This window comes from Neophocaena asiaeorientalis, unplaced genomic scaffold (assembly GCF_003031525.2).
Source record: "Neophocaena asiaeorientalis asiaeorientalis breed wild unplaced genomic scaffold, Neophocaena_asiaeorientalis_V1.1 scaffold51, whole genome shotgun sequence".
Taxonomy (NCBI): Eukaryota; Metazoa; Chordata; class Mammalia; order Artiodactyla; family Phocoenidae; genus Neophocaena; species Neophocaena asiaeorientalis.
Genome location: NW_020173335.1, coordinates 4443979 through 4457460, shown reverse-complemented (window position 1 = coordinate 4457460; position 13482 = coordinate 4443979).

Genomic DNA, 13482 nt, shown 5'->3' with positions numbered 1-13482 from the left:
ATTCTGTAGGAAGGTGTGTAAACGTGTCAACAGGCCATTTGTACTAGAGGCTATAATTTCGTCCAGAATCATTATAGGCAAGTTGAGTTGCATGTAGCCCATGTTAAAATCTATCAAATACAAATAAAAGTATTGTTTATTGACAAGGAGAAAATTGGAAAACCCCTTATTTTGCGTTAACAAATGCATTTAAATGATTTTCTCTTGCTTCTACCATATTGGAGAGAGGAAATAGTATAGGGTAGATGTGAAAAACCAAACAAAAGCAAAAACCACAGTCCGGAGAGTCAAGAACCTGAGTCCAGTTCTGGCAAGGCCAACCCTGTGGTCTTGGCATCTTAGATTCCTAATCTGTGAAAGGAGCTGGACAAGATGGTGTCTACAGTTAATTCTTGCTCCAAAATTCCAACGTTTCTGTGGTGAAAATTTCAGGGCAGGGATGCTGTGACTTTGGCCTGGCCCTCTGGGGAATTCTTAGAAAGACAATCCAGTCTTAACTCTTTTTAAGTCAAGTAACGATGAGCAGATGAACTGGGTGATTTTAAAGCTAATTTCTAAGAAATAAACAACTCTCCGGCAAACACCTGCTGAAGACTTTTGACTCCAAGCTAAAAATCAGAATGACTAGGTCATATTAGTGTATACAAGTATTAAATAAAGCATTAAAAACTGGCCCTATAATATTTCCCTAATTATGTTAAGTTCAAATTCTTTAGTAAAGAGCTGGGCTTTTGATTCTCTAAAAATAAGGGGAGAAAATGTACCTCCGTTTCAAGCAGTAATCTTTTTGAGTAGAAGATAACCTCTTAAAAATTAAAGACAGGAAGTGTCAGTGAGTGGTACATATAGTTTTTTAAAAAACTTATTACCAATAAAATGTATTGCCCATTTTGTATTAACTTGCAAAATATTTCCTGTTGAAAAAAGAAATCTGTAGCCCAGAGATGGAAACCACTTAAATATCCATCAGTGGGTACATGGATAAAGAAAATGTGGTCCATATATACGGTAGAATATTGTCCAGTTTTTAAAAAGAAGGAAATCCTGCCGTTTGCAACAACATGGATGAACCTTGAGGACATTATGTTAAGTGAGATCAAGCCAGACACAGAAAGAGAAATACGGCATGATCTCGCTTATGTGTGGAATCTAAGAAGGGCGAACTCATAGAAGCAGACTAGAAGGGTGGTTCCAGGGGATGGGAGTTGGAAGAAGTGGGGATTGTTGGTCCATGTGTACAAGCTTTCAGTTTCGAGATGACTAAGCTCTGGAGACCTAGTGGACAGCAGGGTGCCTCTGGCTCGTGACGCATTGTGACACCGTGCGCCCCAGGTTGGGACTCGAACCCACGGGCTTTTAATGAGGATCACTCTCCTGGTGTCAGGACTTCCTGAGCCTCGGGTTCTTTGTGTCTCAGTGCAGGAGGAATTCAGCGAGAGGCAAAGAGATAGGCAAGAGGATGCTTGTGAGGGATACAAGCGGGCAGGCGAGGGGGCTCTGCCCTGAGAATCAAGCGGGCTACATTCTTATAACCAAAGGGAAGTGGGGAGGGGAAAAGACCGTCTTCTTTCTTGTTCCTGGAGTTGCCATCACTAGATCCTCCTTCGTATTGGGCGGGAGACTGGTTGACCCTATGAGGTCAAACTAGGACAGACATAGTGCTCATTCAAACCAGCAGAAGGGTGGTGACAGAGACTGAAACATGTCAAGTCATCTCAGGTTTCGTCTAATGAGGGTCTCCTACTTCGGAATGTCACCTTTCCCTTATATTCCTATCCTTGGTCCTAAGGATCATTATCTTGCTGGACTCGACCAGCAGGATGCAGGCCTCATTTTTTCGCTCAGTGGCCGGGGGCATATCTCGTGCTTTTATTTATGAATTTATAGTTAAGCAAGCCTGCTTCCTTCCACAATGTTCTGATAGCTTTCCTGAGCGGTCATGGACTCACAGTGGTCTCCCAAATTTCCCTCTCTATAATCCCCTGGTGGGACTTCTAAAACTCCCTGTGTAACTCTCCTATTTGATTCCTATCATTTGTACACGAGAAATTTGCTAAGAGGGTAGATCTGAAGTGTTCTCACCACACACACACACACACACACACACACACACACACACACACACACACACACACACGGTGACTATGTATTATGTTAATTAGCTTGATCGTGGTGATCATTTCACAATGTATACAAATATCAAAACATCACAAGGTACACCTTAAACATATGCAGTTTTTATGTCATTGATACCTCAGTAAAGCTGAGAAAAAATGGTTTTACCAACTTAAAAAATAAATTTAGGGGCTTCACTGGTGGTGCAGTGGTTGAGAGTCCACCTGCCGATGCAGGGGACGCGGGTTCGTGCCCCGGTCCGGGAAGATCCCACATGCCGCGGAGCGGCTGCGCCCGTGAGCCATGGCCGCTGAGCCTGCGCGTCCGGAGCCTGTGCTCCGCAACGGGAGAGGCCACAACAGTGAGAGGCCCGCGTACTGCAAAAAATAAATAAATAAAAATCCATAAATACTTTCCTTTTTGTGGTTTTCTGCATGACATGAATACACTTCTGCATAATTTTTATATACCCATGGTTACAATAAAATCGGAAAGCTCTGGGCAACCACAGCACCGAAACCTGACATAGTGATTACACGTGGCTTTTAATGTATTAGTACAAATAACATCCCCAAAGGGATTTCAGTTATTTTTGTGTAAAAATCATCATGGTGAAGCCACAGGCTGGGCCAGCTGAGTCCTCTGCTCCTGGGCGATTGGCACTCGGATGGGGGTGGGCGGGCTGGCCCGTAGGAGTGAGGGGTTTGTATCCTGGAATCAGACACGGTGGAGGCAGGGCCTGAGGAAAACATCACTGTCCTGAAGTATGCAGAACTCAAATTTAGGATCTGCCAAGAAAGTCTAGCAGCCTGTTTGAAGAAGCCAGCGGCTTGGAGGGTTAGAGGCAGGACAGATCTGGGAGTGAAAGGTGTCTGAGCCCGAGGCCTTTGCAGGTGCCCAGTTCCTGTGCAATGATGTTTTTGGAACACATCTGTTTAATGGTTTTATAGCCTCAATTTGAAGTGTAGAAGAAGATTTAAATAATGGGGTGGCTGTTCCTTGTGTATTAATATAGCTATTTTTTTCCTCCAAAGCACAATATTTTTTACGTCTGATTAGGAAACGACAAGGGCGCTCTCTCTCAGCAGGGTCGGATAGGGATATAATGTCAGTCGTAATGCGAGTCACATCCGATGTGAAGTTTTAAATTCAGAAGTGTCTAGTAGACACACTTTAAAAAATAGAAACAGGTGAAATTGATCTTAATAATATGTTTTATTTAACCCAATATATCCAAAATATTATCATTTCAGCACGTAGTCCATACCAGAAATTATTACTGAAACATTTTACATTCCGTGTTTCCTCCTAAGACTTTGTAACCCTGGGTGCACATCTCAGTGCAGACCAGCGTTGAAAGATAAACCGAGGCATACTGGAAATGTTAAGGTTTATTTGAGCAAAACCCCATCCGGTCAGGCAGCACTATAGTGGAATTGGCTAGGAGAGCTCCACTAGAGATGCTGGGAGAGACTTTTGTTACTGAATGCACGTTCGTGTGCTTGATGCATGGTGAGGCCAAACAAACCGAAATGTTGGAGTTTGGAGCAGAGAAGGGTTTATTGCAGAGCCCAGCGAGGAGAACAGGTGGCTCGTGCTCAAAACACCCAAACTCCCTGATGGCTTTCAGGGAAGAATTTTTAAAGGCAACTCCTGGGGTGAGGGCTGCAGGGTGTGTGAATTTCTTCTGAGTGCTTGGTAGTCAGGTAACAGGGCGGGGCTCCAGGAATCTGTGCTCAGCCTGAAATCACCACCCTCCACCTGGGTGGGGGCCTCAGTTCCTGCAGAAGAGCTCAAAGTTACTGTTATGTGTATCTCTTCAGGAGGGACCAGGACCCTGCCCCAAGGCTGCACCATTGTTTCTTTTTTTAAATTTATTTTTTATTGAAGTATAGTTAAATTGCCATGTTGTGTTAATCTCTGCTGTACAGCAAGGTGACTCAGTTATACATATATATATATATATACACACACATTCTTTTTCAAATTTCTTTCCATAATGGTTTATCACAGGATGTTGAATATAGTTCCCTGTGCTATGTAGTAGGGCCTTGTTGTTTATCCATTCTATATATACTAGTCTGCATCTGCTAATCCCAAACTCCCAATCCATCCCTCCCCCATCTTCCTCCCCCTTGGCAACCACCAGTCTATTCTCTATGTCCTTGATTTTGTTTCATAGATAGGTTCATTTGTAACATTTTTTAGATTCCACATATATGATATCATGTGGTATTTGTCTTTCTCTGTCTGACTTACTTCACTTAGTATCATAATCTCTAGGTCCATCTGTGTTGCTGCAAATGGCATTAGTTCATTCTTGTTTATGACTGAGTAATATTCCATTGTATATATGTGCCACATCTTCTTTACCCATTCACCTGTCAATGGACAGTTAGGTTGTTTCCATGTCTTGGCCATTGTAAATAGTGCTGCTATGAATGCACCATTGTTTCTTAACTGCTCCTCCCTTGTTTCTGCATTCCCTCACTTCCCTGATTAGCAACTGTTTGGTACTCAGGGAAGGTCCAGGAGGCTTAGAAACCCTATTTCCAACAAACAGGAAACAGGGAACATGGAAAGGGCCTATACCTGGGAGGGCCTCACAGGGTCCTTCTTGGTTTCACTTTCATGGAGAAAAGGCAGGAGCAGAGTAATGGAATTCCTGATTTGCTATAGTTTAAAGCTTTGTTGACTGACTGACGAGTTGCTCTTAGGTTTCAATTTTATAACCTTGTTACACTTACAGGCTCGGGTTTTGGATTGTTCATGTCCGCCGCCAGGGCGTTAGAGCCACCTCTGTCTAACAGCCTCCTGTTAATTAATTTAACCCAGCCACTATTCAAGTGCTCACAGATCATGTGAAGCTGGTGGTCATCACTGAACAGCTCAGCTCAGATGCACAGGGTGTTGTTGCATGTGCTCAGATCTTCTATGAAAAGCAAATAGTCCTTTTAGATACTTGATTGATTGCTCCTTGTCAGTACACTGAGTCATACCTTGTTATTTATAAAAACAAAACAAGAAAAGTAGATGAATAGTTGAAAGTGGTCATTAAGTAAAGAAAAAAGTATATGCATGTTCGTACTTTTTCATTTATCATATGCAGTTTTGAGTAGAGCATTTCTTTTGAACGTAAACACTCTAGGTACTATGACGCAGTAGAAATGGTGATAAGTGTAATAAAGAAAAATGAGTTCTATCTGAGATTTTTAGAAAAATATTTAAGGAAAAAGAAATTGGACCTTTTTATAAGTTGCTGACATTTAGCAACTTAGCGTTTTCAGATGATAAAGGACCTTCCATTTTCACGTGACGATTTTTTTGCAGTGTTTTTGCATAAGAAGCAATTATGAAGCACTGTTATCTTTTGACAAAGCTAAGACTCTTTATAAAGATTTAGTTCATCACTCAGGTACCACCCACACTCCATTGTCTTGTTCATTTGTATTCCTGTTAAAGATTGTTCTTTCCCTGTCGACCCAACCTGCTATTTTTGCACTTGACAGGAATATTACCCAGGTATTAACTAAAAATTAATCATGCAAAAGGCAGCTGCTAGAAGTTTTGCACATGTATATGCACGAACAGTTTTTACTTTGCTTGTGCTCAACAAAATGTCCCAGAACTTTAGGGACTCTTCAGACTTTAGTGGGAGCAAATGTCCCTACCACACTGACCACAGTCTCTTCTATGTGATTTTACCAAAAAGTTGCTCCTGATATATGTATTTTTGAGATTCATAACTCTTTAAATACGGCTCTTTGCATTCCTTAACAGGTAAATCCCTTTTAAAAAGAGTTCTTGTAAAAATAGTGTTAACACACTATAATAAAAGTTACAAACTCCTTTTAAAATGTGCATTTCTTTAAGTGTTGTCTGTATTGAAACTACTAATTGAACTTCGAAGACAAGAACAAGCTAAGGGGTGATCAGATCCCCTGCTGTCCCTGAAGCTTAGGACAAAGCCTACACCACCAGGTGGCAATCAGGGGGCAATACTACAGTCACTACAGAATGCCCTTGTCCCCAACATTGTTTGGAACATCTTGTGTGTGTTGAATCCTTGTAGCAAGCCATTGAGTCAATATCCTTATTATCACCTCCATTTTACTTAGAAGGAAACTGGGGCACAGAACGTTTGGGTTCCTCACCTAAGGTCAGACAAGAGTGAGTGAAGAACCAGTAATTATACACGGTAATCAGATCCAGAGCCCGTGCTTCCAACCAGTGTTCTCTGAGGTCTCTCGGTACAGCTGAGCAGAGCAGCGGCAAGTGATGAACTTCCAGTGTGTGTCTAAACCTCAGAAGATGGTCGGTCAGGTAATAAAGTTCTAGTTGGACAGGTGGACAAAGAGCGTGAAGGAGGTATGACAGGTGGTTTTGGTCCCGCATCTGATGACTAACACTAAGAACAGGATTTGGAGGCCTGAGGCACAGGCAAGGGACCAATGCAGGTCTAGAGAGGGACACAAGGCAGCAATCACAGGATACAACAAGAGAACCCATATGGTGTGCACTAGGAGAGATGTCCTGTTAGTAACTGGCCCCATTGTGTCTGAAGACCAGATTGGCCATAGAGTTTTCAGGCTGTGAGACCGACTAATTCGAGAGGGGGCTCTGCTGGGCTGGAGGGGGAGTAGAAGAAGAACATCATTGGCTGAGTCCTTCCATGAAGGCACCTGCTCAGAGTGCAGACTGCTGGCTCCTTGGATGTAGCGGAAGTCCTCCAGAGGGTGGCAACCTCACCGTCCTGCACCTGCCCCATCACTAGCATTTTCTGTTTATCTGTGAGGGCTGCTGTGACCAAGGGAACGTTTTTGACTTTCCTTTCTAAGGCTTCAAACAAGGTCTCTCAGAAATATACAAGACATTTCCTTTATTTCCCATCTTCTGTTGTACCTGGATGTAAGCCATTTCCATTCTTCTATTTGTTCTAATGTTGATGACTAAAAACAGATATCTCTGTGACAGTGAAATATAAACTCTTTATTTATTTTTCTGGTGTTATATCAGTTTCCAAGAAAAGGAGGAGGGACCTGACTTCTTCAATGTTTCTTATTATCAATCTTATTTGAGCAATAAAATAAATAATGATAATATTGGATTGTAACCAAAGTATTTAAAAAAAAAACTTTCTGAATCCATGCTGATTTAAATAAGTGACTGAAAAAAATAAATAAAAGAGGGAGATAGGACAACTCTTCCTTATGGAGTAATTCCAATAGAGATAATTACAAATGAATCAGCTACTTGGGGATAAAAGGGAAAAATCTGGAGAGTCTGAGTAACAGATCTAAAATGAAATCCAATTAATTAATAGGTACCTGGAGGTAACCTATTCCATAGGTATCCTGGTCATGGTTCTGCTGCAGTAGCTCCTTACTTTTCGGTAATTTCTTGTTCTCTAGAGAATCTCAACTTCCATCCTGCCTCTTAATGTCTACTGAATATTTACAGCAAAAATAAGATGCATACATACCAGATTGGACAAAAAAGACACTTCAAAGGCTCACATTGTAATCTGATGGGAAACACAGTCTGTGTGATTTAAGACAGCAAAGTCAGAGACTGACATGGCAGTAGACAGTCAAGGTGGAAAAGCACGTTCCAGAAAATCCCAGCGATTTCGCTTCTAATAACATAACCCAAAGGAAATGTTCAGTTCCATTGCAAGATCTTTGCTATAGTAAAATACTGAAATTACGTAAATATGAATTAGTTGGGGAAAAGTCAGTAAATAAATCATGGTCTATTTATTGATGTAATTTTGTGCAACAAATAAACTAGATCTTCATGTGTTAACGTGAATACACGGTAAACGTGTAAAATAAAAAAACTAGGTTTTAGACTGACATATATAGCACTGACTCAATCCATGTAAAATCTGAGGGACACAGGGCAAACTATAATGTTAGTTACATATGAAGGGTAGGCATATGGCTGTTTATTTTATTATTTTCTTAAATTTTTCATTATATTTAATAATCATAAAAGTGTCAATTGCATATATCTCATTTTCTATGTTAATTTCTATATAAAGTGTTCAACTATCTTATTTAACTACCGATTTATTATAACCTTTAAGTAATTTAAAATGAGTGCTGATTAAATGTCATACAGTATTGAGACAAAAAGGAACTAAGTAGAGATTGAAGAATCTGGGAGAACGTAAACAGAGAAGGCAGAACCTTGAAGAGTGCGGAAGATTTCAGAACTTCCATGAAAAGGAAGGATATTGCTGAAAAAGAGGAGAAGATGAGGAGAGTTACTGAGGAACAATTCATCCTGGTGACTTTGTGGGACAGAGAAAGAGCTGCCCTGGATTAGCGTGACCAGAAGGAAGTCAAAAACGATGCTGACTACGTAAGATGGACAGCTTGCAAGGGGCGATGGGAAATTGGAAACTGTAAAATCATTTGGGATGAGAGAACGCCACGATAAGAGAAACATAATACCTAAGACACGTTCTCATGTACTATATTGTTGACAGGAGGTATTGAATTCTGGGAGACTAGTTATTGTCCAGTTTCAGGAATGAAAGCCTGCCTTAAGGCATGGAGCATGAGAGAAAATGAGAAAGGAGAGAACGTGTCCAAGGAGAAAGGACAGGATTTTGTGATTGGAGGTGGAACACACGCTCTGCAGGAACCGAGCGTTGTCAACAATCCAGAAACAGCAAAATTAAAACCACCAGCTCAATAAACAGTACTTAGTAAGAGTTTAGTGGGCACAAAACAGCTCGAGAACCGGGAGCTTCTCAGTGGCTTCAGCGGTTTTGTCTGCTCTGGGAATCCTCAAGCTTGGTTTACATTTTGTATTGATTTTTTTTAAACATCTTTATTGGAGTATAATTGCTTTACAATGGTGTGTTAGTTTCTGCTGTATAAGAAAGTGAATCAGCTCTACATATACATATGTCCCCATATCTCCTCATATATGCACCACTAAATGTAAAACAGCTAGTGGGAAGCAGCCACAGGGAGCTCAGCTCGGTGCTTTGTGACCTCCTGGAGGGGTGGGATAGGGAGGGTGGGAGGGAGGCTCAAGATGTATTGAATTTTTTTATTTTTAAACTTAGAGGTTTCTTTCTTTCTTTCTCTTTGGCTGTGTTGGGTCTTCGTTTCTGTGCATGGGCTTTCTCTAGTTGCAGTGAGCGGGGGCCCCTCTTCATCGCGGTGCGCAGGCCTCTCACTGTTGTGGCCTCTCCCGTTGCGGAGCACAGGCTCCGGACGCGCAGGCTCAGCGTCCATGGCTCACGGGCCCAGCCGCTCCGCGGCATGTGGGATCCTCCCGGACCGGGGCACGAACCCGCGTCCCCTGCATCGGCAGGCGGACCCCCAACCACTGCGCCACCAGGGAAGCCCTGGTGCATTGAATTTTAACCGAGTTCATGCTCACAGCATTGAAGAGGTCTCGTGACGGCAGGAAGAGTTTGCAGTGTGCCCCCGACACTGTGCACTCGGCACGCACCGTCGTGCAAGCCGGCGCTGCGCCCTCAGCCCTGCGGCTCCTCCAGCTTCTACTCGTCACCGGTCGTGAGGGTTTCTCAGGGTGTGTGGCAGCGCTTGGGTCCCGCACAGCTCAATGAACCCCAAATGCAGCCGCAGGTGCTTCCCATGACCCACAGTCCTCGGCCGAATGCTCAGTTATCTTGGATCTGAGCCAGGTTTACTTCCATAGACTCCCTGAGTTTCAAGGTCATTCCTCCTTGCGGTTGGAGGAGAGGCCAGAAGCAAGAGTTCATCCTCAGCCCCGTCTCCCCAGGTACCGCCTCTAGTTCTCACTGCAGCAATTTCTACAATATTTGACCCATAGAGACAGACCCACTGAAACACCGACGGCAATCAGGACTTGTAGCTTCCAGTGAAGGGCGGGAATTTCCTCTCCGAAACATGCTGACGATGACAAGTCTCACAGGTTTTCTGATAATCCTTAACCACTGGGATGACTCAATTCCCTCCTTAATCCATTCTTTTTCGCACCTTTTAGTAGAGTTTGATGGAGGAATTCAACTCCATATGTTACTTTTCCAAACTTAAATTTACTTTTTCCTCTGGCCAATCAATCTCATGAGTTATGACATCACTGGGGAGTTTTAGGTTAACCCCTGAAAACATACTTTTATCCTGAGATTATCGTTTACTCAAGTTTCATTTACATTTAGGTTTATAAGTAAAACTGTGAATCTTTTATTATGACATACAGCTGCTGTGGAGAGCTTAAAAATATGCTTTACATAACACATGTCAGTTAATATTACTTCTCAAACTTTCCCCCAAAGATCTCTTTCTATCTGAAATGCACTGCCGGTTAGCACAGGACTCACCGGAGGCCAGTGGTCCCTAAACTTCAGGCCCATCTGGGCTGGTAGAGCATCCCATACCCTCACCTTTAAGAAACAAATTTGCAGTGACACGGGATTCCAGGGATTATTTTGAAGCACCGACATTCTACCTCCCGACCCATTCACTGTCCCGTGGGGAAAGTTCTTTGTTAATTCGTGGCGCTCTGGCCAGAAAAGAGGAATGATACATAAGTGTTCTTATTCACCAGAAACACATTGTCACATTTCCGCCTGTATACAGTGTTCCCACAAATGCATCCCTCTGTTCTGAGGCTTCATCGGCCCTCACCACTGCCCTTTAAACAAAAAGAATCAATACACTTTCGTTTTTCGAGCAGTTTTAGGTTGACAGAAAAACTGAGTGGAAACTACAGAATTCCCAGATACCCCTTACCCCACCACCCCCTAGATCCCCTATTATTGATGTTGTGCGTTAATACGCACGTGTTACAACTGATGTCCCAGTATTGATATATTATAATTAGCTAAAGTCCATAGTTTACATTAGGGCTCACTCTCTGTTTCATACACTCTATGGATTTTGACAAATGTCTAATAGCATGTGTCCACCACTACAGCATCATGCAGAAAACCTTCACTGCCCCCCAAATCTCCTGTGCATTACCTGCTTATCCCTCCCTTCCCTGAGTCCTGTAAAGCATTGATTTTTCTTCCTTCTGTTTCTGTAGTTTGGCCTTTTTCCAGAATCCCACATAGTTAGAATCATACAATATGCTGTCTTTTCAGACTGGCTTCTTTCCCTTAGCGGCATGCATTTAAGGTCCTGCCATGTCTTCTTCATGGCTTGATAGCTCCTTTCTTTTTATGCCATTGCACTTTTAACACAATTGATTTTATTACAATCAAGATATTAGTAAATCCGCCCTGATGGAAGATATAAAAGCTTTTCTGGAATGGTTGGCGAGTCTGATGCCCCATCAGTTTGCAAATACAATAGTTCATCGTGTCTACACATTACCCTTCCGGGCAGCCTCCAACAATGCCAGGACCACTTGGTTCAATGCCCCAAGTCCCGTTTCCCAGGTACCGACTCTCTCAGGACGTTGAGACCAATACTACTTAAGCCTAAGTGTGGTAGCCACTGTGTACTTGTCATATTTTATGCACGTTCATGAATAGTGTCCCCCAGAGGTCATGAGTTCAAATATTCAGCTTTGGGGTGTGCCTCTTTCTGAAGATTCTTTGGGGGACTCCTCAGTAACATATGGGCATACAAAAGTATGAATATGATGGGCATCACTTGAGAAACAAAACCCAGCGATGGTTTCAACCTGCTCCTCGTTCAGGCAGGTCATCAAGGGATGCTGATTGATACCTTTTCTGCAATGACCTCAAGTAGTTACTTGGGTTAACTTTATAGTTTGGCTTCAGGTCCCTTTTCCATCTTAGAGGAAAAGCAAATCCAGGGGTCTTCTCGGCATGGGTCATGAGCTGCAGCCACCCCTGAGAGAGTTGAGAGGATGAAATCTCTCATGGCGAAGCCCTCTCTCAGGAAAAGCACGACCGCATCCTCTCCCGAAGTTACCTGTAACATGTGCTCCTTCCCACCTTCCCCAGCCTCTCCCTGTCCACTGTTCGCCGGTCTCAACTCAGACTTGACCTTTCAGATTCAGCCGTCCTACCCACTAACAGACAAGCAGCAGAAATCACCTTCCTGGCATGTCCCCTATCGTCCATTCCCGAGAGGAAGCACCTTCCAAAGGCAAAGGCTCCGGGACCATCGTGGCCATGGGCGGAGGCCAGCTCTTCCGGGCAGTCCTAGGTCAGCCACGTCATGTGCAACCTCAGTCAGCACATCTGTTCCCCTAGGGATATTTACACTTTCAGACGAATTGACATCGTGGTGTCAACCGTTCACGTGGTGATTCTCTCCTTCTTCGGGACACACAGGTGTAACCCTCGACCTGGGACAACTAGATCCAGGAAAACAAGAAACGTGGTTTAGGGATGAGGAAGTTATTGCGTGATTGCAGCGTCCTCCAGCCTCCCTCTCATCCCCATCCCCTTTCTTTGGAAAGGACCCTTTTCAAAGATGTTCCTCCTCTACCATTCCTCATAGAGTCAGATCAACTCTTCATGACTCGACCACAGTCCCTCCATCTTTTAGGAAAAGCCTTTTGAGTCCAGCTCGAAGGTGGTAGGAGACATACTAAGACCAGACAACATTGAACTGCTCCCCATTCTGGTACATTGACAGCAGTGACCTGTCACCTTGGTCCATGAAATGTAGTTGGTAGAATCAAAGAAACACAATCTGTTGCTTCAAGCCCTTAAAGGGACGGGATTCAGCCAAAGGGTAATCAAGCCCAGAGTCGAAATCATGCCTATTCCAGTCAGAACCACTTTGAAGCCACTGGGGTTACTGGCAAGGGTTCTAACAACCTACCTGCCAACCCTTGTTCTTAAGCACCTTACCCAGAGCCTTGTAAGGCAGTCCTTTTTCTCTCAGCATTCACAGCTGTGCCTGACCGCATGGGAAAGCAACACGCCATCTTCCCACCCATCATTACGAGGCGTGGACACCTCTGTGCTCACTTACACTCATCTACCGAGTAGCCAGCTCTGGGGCCAGAATCAGCGCGCCTCAGCCTTCGCATTCCAGGTTCCTTTTGAGTCAGCGGCAGGGTCTTCAGGAGGGCATCCGATAACCCACTCTGATTCTCCTTCAGAGTTCCAACACAGATTTCTAAAATTGCCTTCCCCGTGGAGAGATGTTCCTAATCGTTCAGTTACTGGGGGCCCGTTTGATTGGCCATACGTTAGTCTGTAAATATCCAAGCATTAGTCCGGGGGTGGGAATCCGAAGCCTCACTTTCTGGATGAGTTCTCTTTTGCCTATTGTGTGGACTTACCCTTGCCCTTGTGCAACCAGCTTTACATCTAAGAGGGAAGGGTGGCTGGTTTCCAGACTGACTGACACCTTTCAGTCAGGGGTTTTCCACCAGTGCCTCAGGCAGCCCCTTTCCTGCAGCAGAGAGGGCATCCTGACGTTTAGGCTA